The 13573-nt window shown below is 61.2% G+C and overlaps 1 long non-coding RNA gene across 1 annotated transcript; it reads right to left on the bottom strand.

Moving 5' to 3' along the window:
* Positions 1 to 8654: 8654 nt before the first annotated feature.
* On the bottom strand, positions 8655 to 13139 carry LOC122235844. The gene is made up of 4 exons (XR_006213918.1): positions 12827 to 13139; positions 12091 to 12276; positions 11012 to 11134; positions 8655 to 10064 (listed from the first exon to the last, which is right to left on the bottom strand). It is a non-coding gene; the product is annotated as an uncharacterized LOC122235844 (long non-coding RNA).
* Positions 13140 to 13573: the final 434 nt, after the last annotated feature.

Below are 13573 nucleotides of genomic sequence, written 5' to 3'. Positions count from 1 at the left end.
GAATGACATAGAAGAGATGATACCTAAGATCACTGACCTTGAAGTCCCATAATCCGTGCTCTGTGGAAACTGTTGCTGCCAAAGGTAGAACTGTCTGAAAACGGGGTTAAGGAAAGTGATGATTTGTGGCTTATATGGCTGTCTTTCCCACTAGACTGCGAACTCAATGAGCACAGAGAAGGGGTCTCATTTTTTTCTGTATCCCCAGAGCTAAGCAAGGATCTACTCAATAAAGGTTTATTGGATGGATGGATGGATGGATGGATGGATGGATGGATGAGGGATGGGTGGACGGAGGGTGGGTGGATGGATGGGATAGACGGATGGAATTTAGATATAGGATAAATAATAGTTTTTAGAAAATCCCATGAGGAGGGCTTGGGTGGCTCAGTTGGTTGAGCATCTGACTAGATTTTGGCTCAGGTCGTGATCTCAGTTTGTGATTGAGCCCCGCGTCAGGCTCTACACTGAGTGTGGAGGCTGCTTGGCATTCTCTCTCCCTCTGTCTCTCTCTCTCTCTCTCTCCCCCCCCCCCAAATAAATAAATACACATTAGAGAGAGAGAGAGAAATAAAATAACAAGGCTTGGCATTTAAGGGATATCCTTAACCTTCCAAGGAGAGACAGTATCAGAAAGTCAACCACACCCTCCCTCAGACCCTGGACGGTTGGGGCATCGGACCAAACAGCTTACTAGCCCATCCAGGTGCGGCCATTACCATGTTCTTATCTAGAAGCCTTATTATTTTAATAATAAAAGCAACTCCAGGGTCCGAACAGCACTCGCACATGAACTACTCCATCCCACCTCCCAGCAGTCCCGAAAGGCAGGTCAGGAAGGCTCTAGTGCCCATCCTTTATGCCGTCACTCTGTAAACCAATAGTTAGAAAGGTTTAAGTGACTCGCTTGGGTCACCAGTTAGTCGGGGATTTGGACCTGGACCCCTCTGACCCTAGACTCCCGCTCTTTCCCACTCGTGCCGCCGGGAATGCCACCCCCACCCCACTCCGTATCCGGTCCTACTGGAATTTAAGGCGAGCACGCAAAGCCGTCCCAGACCTCCCCTCCTCTGCCCCTTCCCCCAGCGTGACATCATCCCCTCCTGAATTCCCTTAGCACCTTCCTTGTGTCTTTCTGGGGACGACTTCACCTCACGCCTTGTGCCGTAGCTGTCTCTGTGCATGTCTTTTCCCTGTGTGTAATTCACACCACAAGCCCCTTGGTGACAGGAGCTTATGGTGTACATTGTAAGGCACACACACAACCCTGCACCTCCCCCGACCCCCCCTCCCCACATGCACTCAGACCTGCACGGAAGCAGGGAGTGAGCGGGTCTGCAGATACGGGAGTTCAGGGCACTTTGGCCCCGGACACGCTGCTTGCCCCTTACCTGCCACTGGCCATAGGAGGCACTGACCGGTGAGCAAAGTTCTCCCGGGTCCCCGAATGACCAGATGCCCGGGCGGGGGGCTCACAACTAAAACCCACCCAGCCTTTTCCAGGCCTCAACAGAGAACGGGTAAGGCAAGGCCATGGCACCCCCCACCAGCAGCTCCCGGCCACCCCTCAGCACCACGCTGTCCCCTCCAGCCTCCTGCTTTGCTGGAGAAAAACTGAAACCTCACCCGGGTCGCTCTGATGGGGACACCCGGCGCAAGGAGCCACGCCCTGGGGCATTTACTTGGAGCCGGGCTCCTGCTCCGGTGTTTTCGACAAGCCAATGGGGTAAGATTAGCGTCCCATTCTGCAGACAAGGAAACGGAGCTCCGGTTCCGAGAAGGTGGCTGGCTCGCTCTAGTTCTCGGGAGGCAAGATGCCCGCTCCAAGCCAGAAGGTCTGCCCACTCACCGGCCACCCCTGCATGCAGCCACCGCCGCCGAGAAAACGGGCCTCCTGCTCCAGCTTCTCCGTGAACCTGCGTCGGACAAAAGGAGCGGGAAGGTGGGGGTCTGTGGGGCTGACGGGGCTCCTGCGGGTCCGGGCGAGGCCTGAGGATGGTGTGGAGCCGCAGGGAACGGGGGCTCGGCCCGTCCGGCTCAGAGCCACCACGGTCCCGCCCGCGGCACACCAGCAGGTGCCCCGCTCTGAGCGCACAGACCCGGCCCGTCCGTGCCTCCCTGCGCAACTGCTTGTGAACATCAGACACGGTTAAATGCCTCTGCGGCAGCTTTGGGGGGAAAACTGGCGCGTCCGGCCAGATGAGTCAGTCCGGATGCCGTGTCTATTTACTCGAGGGGTCAAGGCTCAGAGCAAAGGTGCGGACACCGTGTCTGGAGAGAGGGCATGAGAACTGGGGAGAGAGAGCACTTTGTCACCGTGCTGTGGCCGAGGGAAGGCCCCTGCAGATCCCTGCTTGGCCAGGGCACGGCTCTCAGCCTCGTCCCCAGAGCTTGTCTGCCCAGGACTGACAGGGCCCGTCCGGGGTCACAGGGGTGTGTCCGCTCCGGCCCCACGCTGTAGTAGCATGGGTGAGGGCACCCTTGCCCCTGCAGAGATTCAGCTTCCTGGGGGCAGGGTTTCTGTCTGCTTCGTTCCCTGGGGCCTCCCCAGTGCCTACCACAGTGCCTGGCACAGAGCATGCTCCTGGCCCCAGTCCCAAGGGCTCAGAGGAAGCTAGCACCCCCAGCAGTGTCACAAGCCCAGAACAGGCACCTGAGCTGCCCCGGGGAGGGCCAAGGCCCCCGGTGCGGAGGGAGGCAGTGAGCCCCTCGCCGCCGCCCTCGCTGGACCACCCTCCTGAGTCAGGGGACCGCGAGATCCACCTCTCCCAGGGGCCCGGCGGGCACCTGAGGCCTGAGCCCTGGACGCCAGCTGTTGCTGTCGGCCCCTCCCCAGACCCCAGCTGGCCGGTGGCAACTAAAGCAGGGAGGGCCCGGGGGTTCGCGGCCCAGCTCCGGCCCCGGGACTGAGGCCCAGCGGGCTGGTGCTCACCAACCTGCCCCCCCCAACTCCGCTCACGCGGCCTGCCCCGGTTTGTGGGGAGTGTGGCACCCTCTGCTGGTGGCAGGTGCGCACAGCTCTGCACTCCCTGCTCCCGGGAGGCGCGCGGGGAGATCCCAGGCAGAACGCCCCCCCCTCCGCCCGCCAACCACCTGCCTCCTTCCGTGGAGGCCCAGGGGTGCGTCTGGGGCCAGGATGCACCCTCGTGAACATTTCGCAGAGGTAGCTCCTCCTGGCAGGTTCCTTGACTTTTCCCCCCATCGGGGAAGAATTACCCCTGCTGCCACCCTCGGTGATGCAGGAGGAGAAGGCGGAGGGGCCACGAGCGGCCTCCAGGCCCCGCCCTCTCAGCACGGATGGCCTCCCTCTCCGAGATGGGAGGTCGCCTAGGCCCACAAGTGAGGTGAGGACAAGGGACAGAGCCAGGGTCCCCTCAAGGGGCCTCTCCTCGCTCGATTGATTGCTGCACGTCCCTGGCACGCCACCCTGGCCCTACCTGCCGGCTCCCCCCTCCGCCCACCCCACCCCACCCCCGCCGCGCCTCTCCCCACCCCTCCCCACTGGCTCCCCCCTCCCCGCCAGCTCTGCCCTCCCCGCCAACTCCCCCCTCCCCCCCTGCACCTCTTCCCACCCCTCCCCGCCAGCTCTGCCCTCCCGCCAACTCCCCCCTGCCCCCCTGCACCTCTCCCCACCCCTCCCCGCCAGCTCTGCCCTCCCGCCAACTCCCCCCTTCCCCCCGCCCCGCGCCTCTCCCCACCCCTTCCCACTGGCTCCCCCCTCCTCACCCCTCCCCGCCAGCTCCCCCCCCCGCTCCCCTTCTCCCCCCTCCCCCCCAGCTCCTCCTCCCCCTCCACCCTCTACCAGCTCCCCCCTCCCCCCCCCGCACCCCTCCCCCCCGGTTCCCCCCTCCCTTCCTGCGCCCCTTCCCACCCCTCCCCGCCAGCTCTGCCCTCCCTGCCAGCTCCGCCCTCCCCCGCCCGCGCCCCTCCCCACCCCTCCCCACCAGCTCCCCACCCCTGCCCCGTGCCCTCCAAGCCCAGGCCCCCGGCTGCAGCCCGGCCTCGGTGCCCAGCACTTTGATATGAATAATGCAGAAGGGCAGGCATCTGGCTCACTTCCCTGCTTTGCCCCCTTCCCTCCTGGTACAGTGGCAGCTGGAGGGTTGCTATGGACACTGTCCCTCCTCAGTGACAATCCGCAGCCGCCCTCCCTGCTGGAGTCCCCAAGCCGCCGCCCGACCGCCAAGCCTGCAGCAGCGGGAGGCCTCGCGGAAGCGCCGCAGGGGGAGCAGGATCAGATGGGCTGAGGGGAAGCTGGGAGGCGAGATGGAAACTGCACGAAATTGGAAGCAACAAGCTGGACCCGTGCAGGGAGACTGACAAACCGCAGTCGGCTTAGCCAGAATTGGAAAGGCAGTGGTGTCTTGACAGGCTCCCATCGAAACGGACATCAATCATTCGGACAGCATCCCTGGGGCAGGTGCAGGGAGGGGGGTGCAGAGGCCCCGCAATGGAGTGCGCGGATGGTGGGCGGGGTGGACGGGGCGTGGACGGCGCGACGGAGTGGGCGGGGCGGGGGCGTGGACAGGGGCGGGGAAGGGCAGGGGCGCGGACGGTGGGCAGTGTGCCTGAGGGGGCAGCGGGGAAAGACGGTGTGGGTGGCGGGCATGCGGGGCGGTGGTGGGTGGCAATGGGCCGTGGCGGGGAGGGCAGCGGGCGTGGGCCTTGTCTGCAGGAGAGACCTTGACGGCCCCTGGCCCTTATGTAAGGACAACCACGGAGGTCTTCTGAGCTGGACTCGTGGCCACTCTGCTCCCCCGCCTGAGGACACAGCATGCGCCCCTCCACCGATAATGGTGTCTCTGCCTTGAGGACCAGAGCATAATACCTTCTTGAACATCGGTCCAAGAGATGAGGACAGTGTCACTGTTATTCTTGTCCCTACCACGAGACCAGACCTTGTTCCCCACCACTGAGCTCTGCACCATGAAGTCCGACACCCTCGCCCCTGTCCATGTCCCACAGCTGCCCACCTGCGGGTCACCAGGTCACCAAGACCACAAGCCTCCACCTGCCCAGAGACCTCAGGCCCACCTGGACAGAGGGTCCAACGTCGAGCTTCCTTTCTCTGCTTTCAACCAAAGGCCACATGCTAGCGGGCAGGGCACAGCTGGCCTCACCCTCCAGGGCCCCAGTGGCCACAACGGGCCTTTAATGGGAGGGCCTCTGGGACAGCACACCGGGTCTACACTACACCCGCTGAACACATGCACGATGGTGGGGTGGCCTCGTAGGCTGTGCCCACCCCACTCGGGTGTGGCCATGAGGGGGGCAGAGTAGCTTTGCCTTGCCCTGACCGCCCCCACACACCCCCTTCCCGGGCCCTGACCGCCCCCACGCGCCTCTTTCCCGCGGCACTGACCCTGGAGTAAGAGTAGGAGCAGCTGGGGGAAGCCCGTGTCCAGCCTGGAAGGCCCTGGAGACAGAAAGACCCAGACACAGGCAAACACACGCACACGTGAGAGCCCTCGGACACGTGTGTGCATCTGTGTACATGTGCAGAGACAGGGAGGGAGGGAGGGAGGGATCAAAGGTTTTGCCAAGTCCCCACGTTTACCTCTCTCGTGTTTTATTTCTGCCGTAAGATCCAGGCAGCAAACCAGAAAGCTCTTCCACGTCCGGACTCTGTGGAAATTCCAGAAGTAACGCTGAACACAGGGCCACAGAGTCCCCACAGAGTAGGCGTAGGGCAGCCAGCTAGGCTCACTCACGAGCGGTGACTCAGTCCAACGCTGATTTTACAACAAGCGAACTCCCATCCCAGCTCAGGAAAGCCACAAATCACCGCCCATCCTGGACCACGAGGCCACTCGGCCACTCAAGGACAGTCCTGTCGCAAACGTTGGGGCCAGGGAGTGGAGGGTCTGCCGTCCTGGGCAGGAGGATGCGCAGCCCTGCGGCCTGGTGTTGACTGCAGCAGAGGAACCTGCTTTGGGCAGAGGCACAGCCCCACGCGGACTTCCCGGGGCCACGGCGCAGCCTACGGCAAGCGTTTCTGACAGACCAATGGATGCCGGGCTGTAGGGAGCCCTCGGTGGTAGAAGGTGCCGGTAAGCAGCAGCCTGGAGGGCACGTCTCGAGACCGAGGGCCCTTCGGACCTGGCCATGACCTCTACCTGGGGAACCTTGTCTTCCTGCTCACAAGCCCAGGAGATGCGGGAGGGTCAGGGGAGAAGAGAATATTTCGACTCCAGATTTCCAGGCCGCCCGTCACTGGATGGGGAGGCAGGGTGTGCGGCCCACCGGGGGCACCCCTCCGTCGCTCCGTCACCGGACCTGGACCGCGGCTCACGGTCAGACCCGGCCAGCACCGGGGAGCACCTGCCAAGAGCCCGGTGTTGTGCAGCTGCCTCTGTGAGTCACTTCTTGTCCCCCTGTTCCACCGAGCAGCTGGGACCCCATGAGGCCCGTGTCCTCCCCAAAGACCCAGCACTCTCATCTCAGCCATTTTCCTTTGGGCACTTGAAAGTCCCAGGTCAGAATGGCACCAGGGTGAGGCCGCAGACCTCAGAGAGAATATGTGCCCCGGACCCACCAGGACCCTAACGGGGGTGGGGGGTATGTGCCCCAGACGCACCAGGACCCTAACGGGGGTGGGGGGTATGTGCCCCGGACCCACCAGGACCCTAATGGGGGTGGGGGGTATGTGCCCCACCCCCAACAGGACCCTAATGGGGGGATGCAATGCAGGAAAGCCCGCCTCCTCCTTGCGTCTGAGCCTGTGATTTTGTGACAAGAGGCGGCTCCCACGTTCCTTGTGGCCGTGGTCGCGGGGGCTTCTGGGAGGCCTGGTGAGCCACTAACCCTCTTTTCTTGGTGCAAGTTCTTTTTCGTCCTGCAAACCTGGCGATTAAGCCTCCAGCACAGGCAAACGTGAGCCCGGAGTGTAAGGCCAGTGGCTTTGTACTGACTTCTGGTTTCCGCCCCCATTAGAGAAGCTTCTGAACCAGCCAGGAGGGGCAGCCCCGGCAGATCCCGCGTCTGGCCCCGTCAGTGGTCACTGGGGCATTGCTCCACCTCCTAACGAAGGCAGGGAAAGCGCCATCCCCCTCCCCTTGCCCAACAAAGAACTTTTAGGGTCCCACGTGCTGTCAGACCCACGGATCTTGGCCGATGGACCTTCCAGTGTCGAGAAAGGACAACACTACAAGGATCCAGAGACACCTGACCCCCAGGTCTGGGACTGCAGGGACTCGATCTGTGTGTTTGGATACGAAGACAGGAATTTTCCAGAAGAATAGAGTGCCAGGGACAAGCAAGCAGCCAGTATCTCCTAGGTAAGGCTGGACCCGCTCGAACCGGAAAGATCCAGTCTCCTCGTGGTGTAACGGGCCGGAAGCACTTAGCACCGCGCGGGCACGCGGCGGGTCCCAGGCAAACGCCCCTTCCTTCTCTGCTCGGTGCATCCCTCTCCCGTGAGGGTGTCCCGCTGGCGGAGAGGGAGGGGGGACAGCAAGGAGCCCTCCACTACTGCATCAGGAGCACGAAGGCGCTGAATGCGGGGAGCACAGCCACACCCAGTTCCTGCGGTTGGTTGCTCGGGAGGGAAAGGGCCAGGCCCGCGGCTTTCCACGGGAAGGCGCTCTGAGCAAAGGAGCCCTCGGCCACGCCACGGGGCCGGGGGGGGGGGGGGCGACATCTGCGGCGCTCGCTTCCGCCCACAGGACCCCCAGCTGCCCGTCCTGGGGGAGGCGACGCCAGACTAGCCCAAGGGGTGTCGGGAGCCCGACTCCAAGGCCAAGCTCAGCCAGGCTGGCCCTATTCTTGGCCAGGGGTGGGGGGGGGGGCGGGTTAGCCTCTCGCCTCTCCTCCGGTGGCCCAGCCTTGGCCATTTTGAAGCAGCTTAGCCGAGTGACGCGCCAGACGGGAGAAGAGACACATGCACCCACGTGGCATCCACGTGGCGGTCTGTCAGCTGCACCACAAAAGTGATGGTGGGGGGGCGGCGGAAGCCGGTGACTCAAAGCAGGTTCGGGATTATCTGCTGCTTCCAACCATCCACGTCCCTCATCACCATGGAGAACTGAGAGCTGGGTGTATCTGCCTCCCCCTCAGTGCTGGTGCTGGCATTAGAGGCGTGATTTGTACTTGGGGCAACGGTGGCGAAGGGACCCGGTCTCTGCAGGAAATTCTCTCCAGCGCCGAAATGTCATGAAATAGCTCTCTGCACCTGGCCCCTCCCCTCTTGGTCCCTTTAAAAATGGCTGGAAAGAGGAGCACCTGGGGAGCTCAGGGGGTTGAGCGTCCGACTTCGGCTCAGGTCATGATGTTGCAGTTCGTGGGTTTGAGCCCCGTGTCCACCTCTGTGCTGACAGCTCGGAGCCCGGAGCTGCTTCGGATTCTGTGTCTCCCTCTCTCTCTGCCCCTCCCCCACTTGTGCTCTCTTTCTGTCTCTCAAAAATAAATATTTTAAAATTCTTCTTAAAAGACATTTGGGGTGCCTGGGTGGCTCAGTCGGTTGAGCGTCCGACTCCGGCTCAGGTCATGATCTCACGGTTCGTGGGTTCTAGCCCCACATCGGGCTCTGTGCTGACAGCTCAGAGCCTAGCGCCTGCTTCGGATTCTGTGTCTCCCTCTCTCTCCCCCTCCCCACTCTCTCTCTCTCAAAAATAAATACACAAACTTAAAAAAAAAAACACAAAACAAGGACGTTTATTATCCCACACATTGAGGACTGGAGAGGTTAAAATCGTTCTAGGGGCCATTAATCTGGTGGCATGTGTCCCCATGAACAGAGGTTGTTTCTGACTTTCTGCCCTACTGTCTTCAGCATGTTGGCTACTTCCTCATGATCACAAGATGGCTGCAGTGCCTCCAGGCATCCCATCACCACCCTTCAAAGTCTAGAAACAGTAAAGAGACACACCAATCTTGGATCTTCTTTTAATAGAGGAAAACAGTCCCAGAAAACTGTCCTCCATGTCTCACTAGTCAAAAACAGGTTACATGCTCAGAGCTACCCCAATCACCCACCGAGGCAGGTGGGGGCCATGTTGGCTAGACTGGGGCCTGTCTTCCTCTGAAGCAGATGCTGACGGGTTGAGCACTGAATCAAGGAATCAGAGATTCAAGGAGGAAGCGAGCCCAGCACTGCGTCCACCAGACCAGCCGGAGGCCCAGATGCACTCACCATAAGGATTCTCCCCCACCAGGACAGCTCCCCAGTGTAGACGGCGAGGACGGTGCCGGCCCAGTGTCCTTGTGACTCAGATAAGAAGGGGTGAGACGCTGGCTCGCACCGAAATGAGAACCGCCAGCCTTACTGTGAGCTCGCTTATCTAGAAGACACGCGTCCACCTTCCTTAGAGAGATCTGGGGAAGGGATCCTATTAAAGATGTGGCCTCCACGCACCCGGGAAGCAAAGCCTCTGGCGAAGGCCAGCGGGCCGCGCAGGTGATGGGCGCCGCTGCGCGGTGCCCGGGTCTTTAATTTCCTGCAGGAAACCTGACGGCTCCCTGTCTGGAGATGTGTCCGCTCACGCAGGAGCGGGGAGCCGGAGTGGAAGAGCCCTTCACACTTTCACGTCACGGACTCAGGCTCCTTGAAGAGACGCCTGTCCAGAGACGCGCCCGCCGACTCCGCCCCCTCTGAGCACCCTCATGGGCAAGTTGGGGCTCGCTCTTTGGAACCAAGTAAGGGGGTGACCCAGAGCCAGGCAGGCGACAAGGAGGAGGGAGGAGAGAGGTGTGCGGAGCTGGGGGACAGAGCAGCCCTGGGAGGGCCCGCCAGCGGCTCGAAGGCCGAGGGGCCGGCCGCACGGAGGGGACACGTGGAGGGCAGGGAGGCCGCGGCAGAGGACAGAGGACAGAGGACAGAAGGAGGAGAGCCCGAGGGGAAAGGCCTCGAGGGCTCGGCACACAGCCCCCCGGCCACCACTTTCTCAGGGACTCTTGTCAACACCGACACTTGCCGTGGGAATTTCCAGCTGTGGGTCACCTTCTCGCGGCCGAGGACAGAGATCCAGGGGGTCACGCCCCGTCTTTCCAGCCAGGCAGGACCCAGATGTTTCCAGACCCGGGACCAGGCGGTACTGAGAGGCCGAGCGGTCATTTTCCAAAGAGGCCTGGGACACACAGGAGTCTTGGTTAAAGGGGGAAGACACAGCCAGGACCCCCGGGGTCGTGATGACGTGTGTGCTCAGACCTTCGACCCTTGTCCTCCTGAGCCCCGCGGCTGGGAGGACCGCAGTCTGCAGACAATCCACAGACCCCGGCGTCCCTCACAGCGCACGTGGGCGTCTCCAAAAGTAATCCCCAACGTGGCATACGCTGTGTCCCTCGATACGCTGCCTAGAGAACTCTTTTTCATCCCTCAAGGCCCTGTTCAAACGAGCCTCCTTCGTGAGACCCTCCCTGATCCCCACAGCCCCAAACAGGGTCAGCCGTGACCTCTGCCATGAGCCTCCGACACTGTAGGGACTCCCAGCGGGAGTGGCTTGTCCTTACGCGTCTGTGTGCCCGGCGTGGGGGACAACACCAGGAACAGGCAGGGATGCCACACACTTGGGAACTAACAGATGAGCAAATAAAGAAGTCTGACTAGAGCGTGAGCTTCTCAGCTCACACGGAATTAAATCAAATCCCAGAACTTTGAAGCCAATGGGGCTCGGTGTTCACCAAGCCCTTCTCACATCCCTGGAAATACTTTTCTAATCTATGCCAACCTGTACACATAGGAGGCTTTCAGTGTTTTTATTTACTTCTCAGGGGCGCCTGGGTGGCTCAGTCGGTTGAGTGGCCGACTTCAGCTCAGTTCGTGATCTCACAGTTCGTGGGTTCGAGCCCCACGTCAGGCTCTGGGCTGACAGCTCGGAGCCTGGAGCCTGCTTCGGATTGTGTGTCTCCCTCTCTCTCTGCCTCTCCCCTGCTCGCACTCTGTCTGTCTCTCTCTCTCAAAAATAAACATTAAAAAAAATTACTTCTCTGAATTCTCATAGTAATATTTGCTTGCTCATATAAAAATCTGGAAAGAACAGAAAACAATAAAGGAGAAAATGTATAAGCCACCTACCTGAAGTATCGTTAACGTTTAGCAGACTGCAGTCTTCTCTGTGCATTGTGCTTTCCCTGCACAGCTGAGACCGTCGGTTTCAGCGCAGTTGTAGTGAGCGTGTACCTGATACTTTCTGTCTCGCTGATTTCATTAAAGGAAGCCGCGCAGATACATTAATTGCATCCCACTAAGACACCACCACCAACCCCACCCGCCTGGCATCTTCGTTAGGTGGCACCGCGCTCCCCGTCCGGCTCCAGGCTGTGCTCAGCCGCTCACGAGTCTCAGGCACTTGTCAGGTCCTGCTGTTCCCGGCGCCACTGCCCTGAACCTCTGGGAGGAAGGTGTGTGTGTCTGGGCAGCACCAGACGTGGGCTCCGGAAGGGCCTCCTCTCGGCCAGCTCGGGCGCAGGGGACGCTACGTGCGCTGGGGCCCGCGAGCTGACCCTAAAGGCAGCACCCCTGGTGTCCGGACGCGCACGAGGTGAGCTCAAGGGGCAGGACCCGCCTGTCTTCTTGCCATGACCCACCCGGAGCCTCCACAGAGCCCAGCACGTGGTGGGTGAGTGAACGAGTGAGTGAATGAGTAAGTGAATGAATGAGTGAATGAATGAGTGAACGAATGAGTGAACGAATGAGTGAACGAATGACTGAAAGAATGATTGAACGAATGAGTGAACAAATGAGTGAATGAATGAGTGAATGAATGAGTGACTGAACGAGTGAGTGAATGAATGAGTCAATGAATGAATGAATGAATGAATGAGTGAATGAATGAGTGACTGAATGAGTGACTGAGTGAGTGAATGAATGAGTCAATGAATGAATGAATGAGTGACTGAGCAGTGCGGCCAGGGGTGGGTGAGCTGTGCCTTCCACGTGTCACACCCCACGACGGCAAACACAGAACCCCAAGCCTCTGGGGAAGTCTGGGGACATAATGTGGCAGTGGCAGGACAGTGTTCCACGTGCCTGGGCCAGAGAGTGGCGGGGCGGCCAGACCACGGCCCCAGCTGAGCCGCAAACACTAAGGAAGCGCGAGGCCCCCATCTCCCACCCCCTCCCTCTCTCACACCTACACAGTCACTGCTATGCACCTGTGCCTCTCCGATGGCATCCGGGGCAACCAGCTGGACAGGAAGCCCGCCAGGTGAGGAAGGCCATAGCGGGGCTCTCCCGTGGTCACCCGAGGAGCGGCTCTTGTGTGACGGCCGCTCAGCGGACAAAGCGGGTCAGCAAGCCCGAGGGCATCTGTCCAGTGGGTCACTCGCCGGGCCCCACACCTGAAAGCCAGGGGTGAACGTGTGTCCCTCCTTGCGGCGCCCACCTCTCTGTCCCCCACACCACCCCCCCAGAGCCCCAGCACCTCACATGGCAGGTGTGCCCCCGGTCCTGGTGACCCAGCCTCGTGACAGCTCCCAACATCGCCCTCCCTCCGTCCCTGCCCCTCTGCCCCAAGTCACATCCCTCACACCTAACTGGCCCCACCGCCGTCCCCCCTGCCCTCAAACCCGCCTCCGCAGGGCAGCACAGAAATCGCTGGAAAACGCAAATCTGACCGTGCCGCCCCTTCTTCTGCTTCAGACCCTGGAAAGGCTTCCCAGAGCTGCGGGATAAAAGCCAAGTCCTCGTGGGTGGCCCCCCGCGGCCTGGCTCTCTTCCGTGCCGCGCCCTTCCCACCCCACCTGCCACACACGCTCTCCCAGCCCCTGGAGAGCCCAACCCCTCACCACCCAGGGCTCCTCTGCCTGGAACTCTGGCAACGTCCCCCCCCCCACCTTCTTCATCTGCCTGCCAGGCCCTCCCCCCGCAGGATTCCCAGGCGACCACCACCTCCTCCGGGAAGCCGTCCCTAACTCCTCAGGCTACTCCGGTAACACCCTGCACCTGTCCATCAGGGTGTCCGTGGTAATCAGTGTGTGCTTAGCACTGGCGCCCCCCAGCCTGACACCCACTGAAACAGAAGCCCCAAGGAGTGGGCACCTGTTACCCTAGGGCCTGGAGCACAGAGGTGCCACAAGACATTGTTAAGTGACAAATACAGTGCGGGGCCAGGGTCTGTGACAGTGGGGAGAGCCACGTGTGTCAACCCAGGAGAGTGGGCGGGGCTGAGGGCATCTCCCTGTATAATGAGGGGAAGGGCTGGGGCGTCTCCCTGGAGAGAGGGCGGAGCTGGGGAGAGTGGGCGGGGCGGGGGCGTCTCCCAGCATAGTGGGCGGGGCCGGGAGTGTCCCCGGAGAGTGGGCGGGGCTGGGAGGTCTCCCTGGAGAGGGGGCGGGGGTGGGGTCCTTTCCCAGGGTCTGTAACGCTTGACTGAGTTCTGATGGGAGGACCCGTGAGCCAGCTGGGGAGCAGAAGCCAGGATAGTCTCACTTCCGGCTGAGAGCAAGCTTCCAGTCCCGCTGGGGAGAGTGGGGATAATCCCACATGGCCTGTGCTCAGTGAGTTTGAGAGCACTCCTTAAGACAGGTGCCAGAGAATAAGTAGGAGGCAGGTGCGAAGGGCCTTACAAGCAGGACAAGTAGTTAGAAGAGGGAGCATGAAAGGATTTACGCAGGGGGTGCCCCTGCTCTGGCTGCA

Source organism: Panthera tigris, chromosome F3, assembly GCF_018350195.1.
Source record: "Panthera tigris isolate Pti1 chromosome F3, P.tigris_Pti1_mat1.1, whole genome shotgun sequence".
In the NCBI taxonomy this organism is placed as follows: Eukaryota; Metazoa; Chordata; class Mammalia; order Carnivora; family Felidae; genus Panthera; species Panthera tigris.
This window is presented reverse-complemented; position numbering and strand designations above follow the sequence as displayed.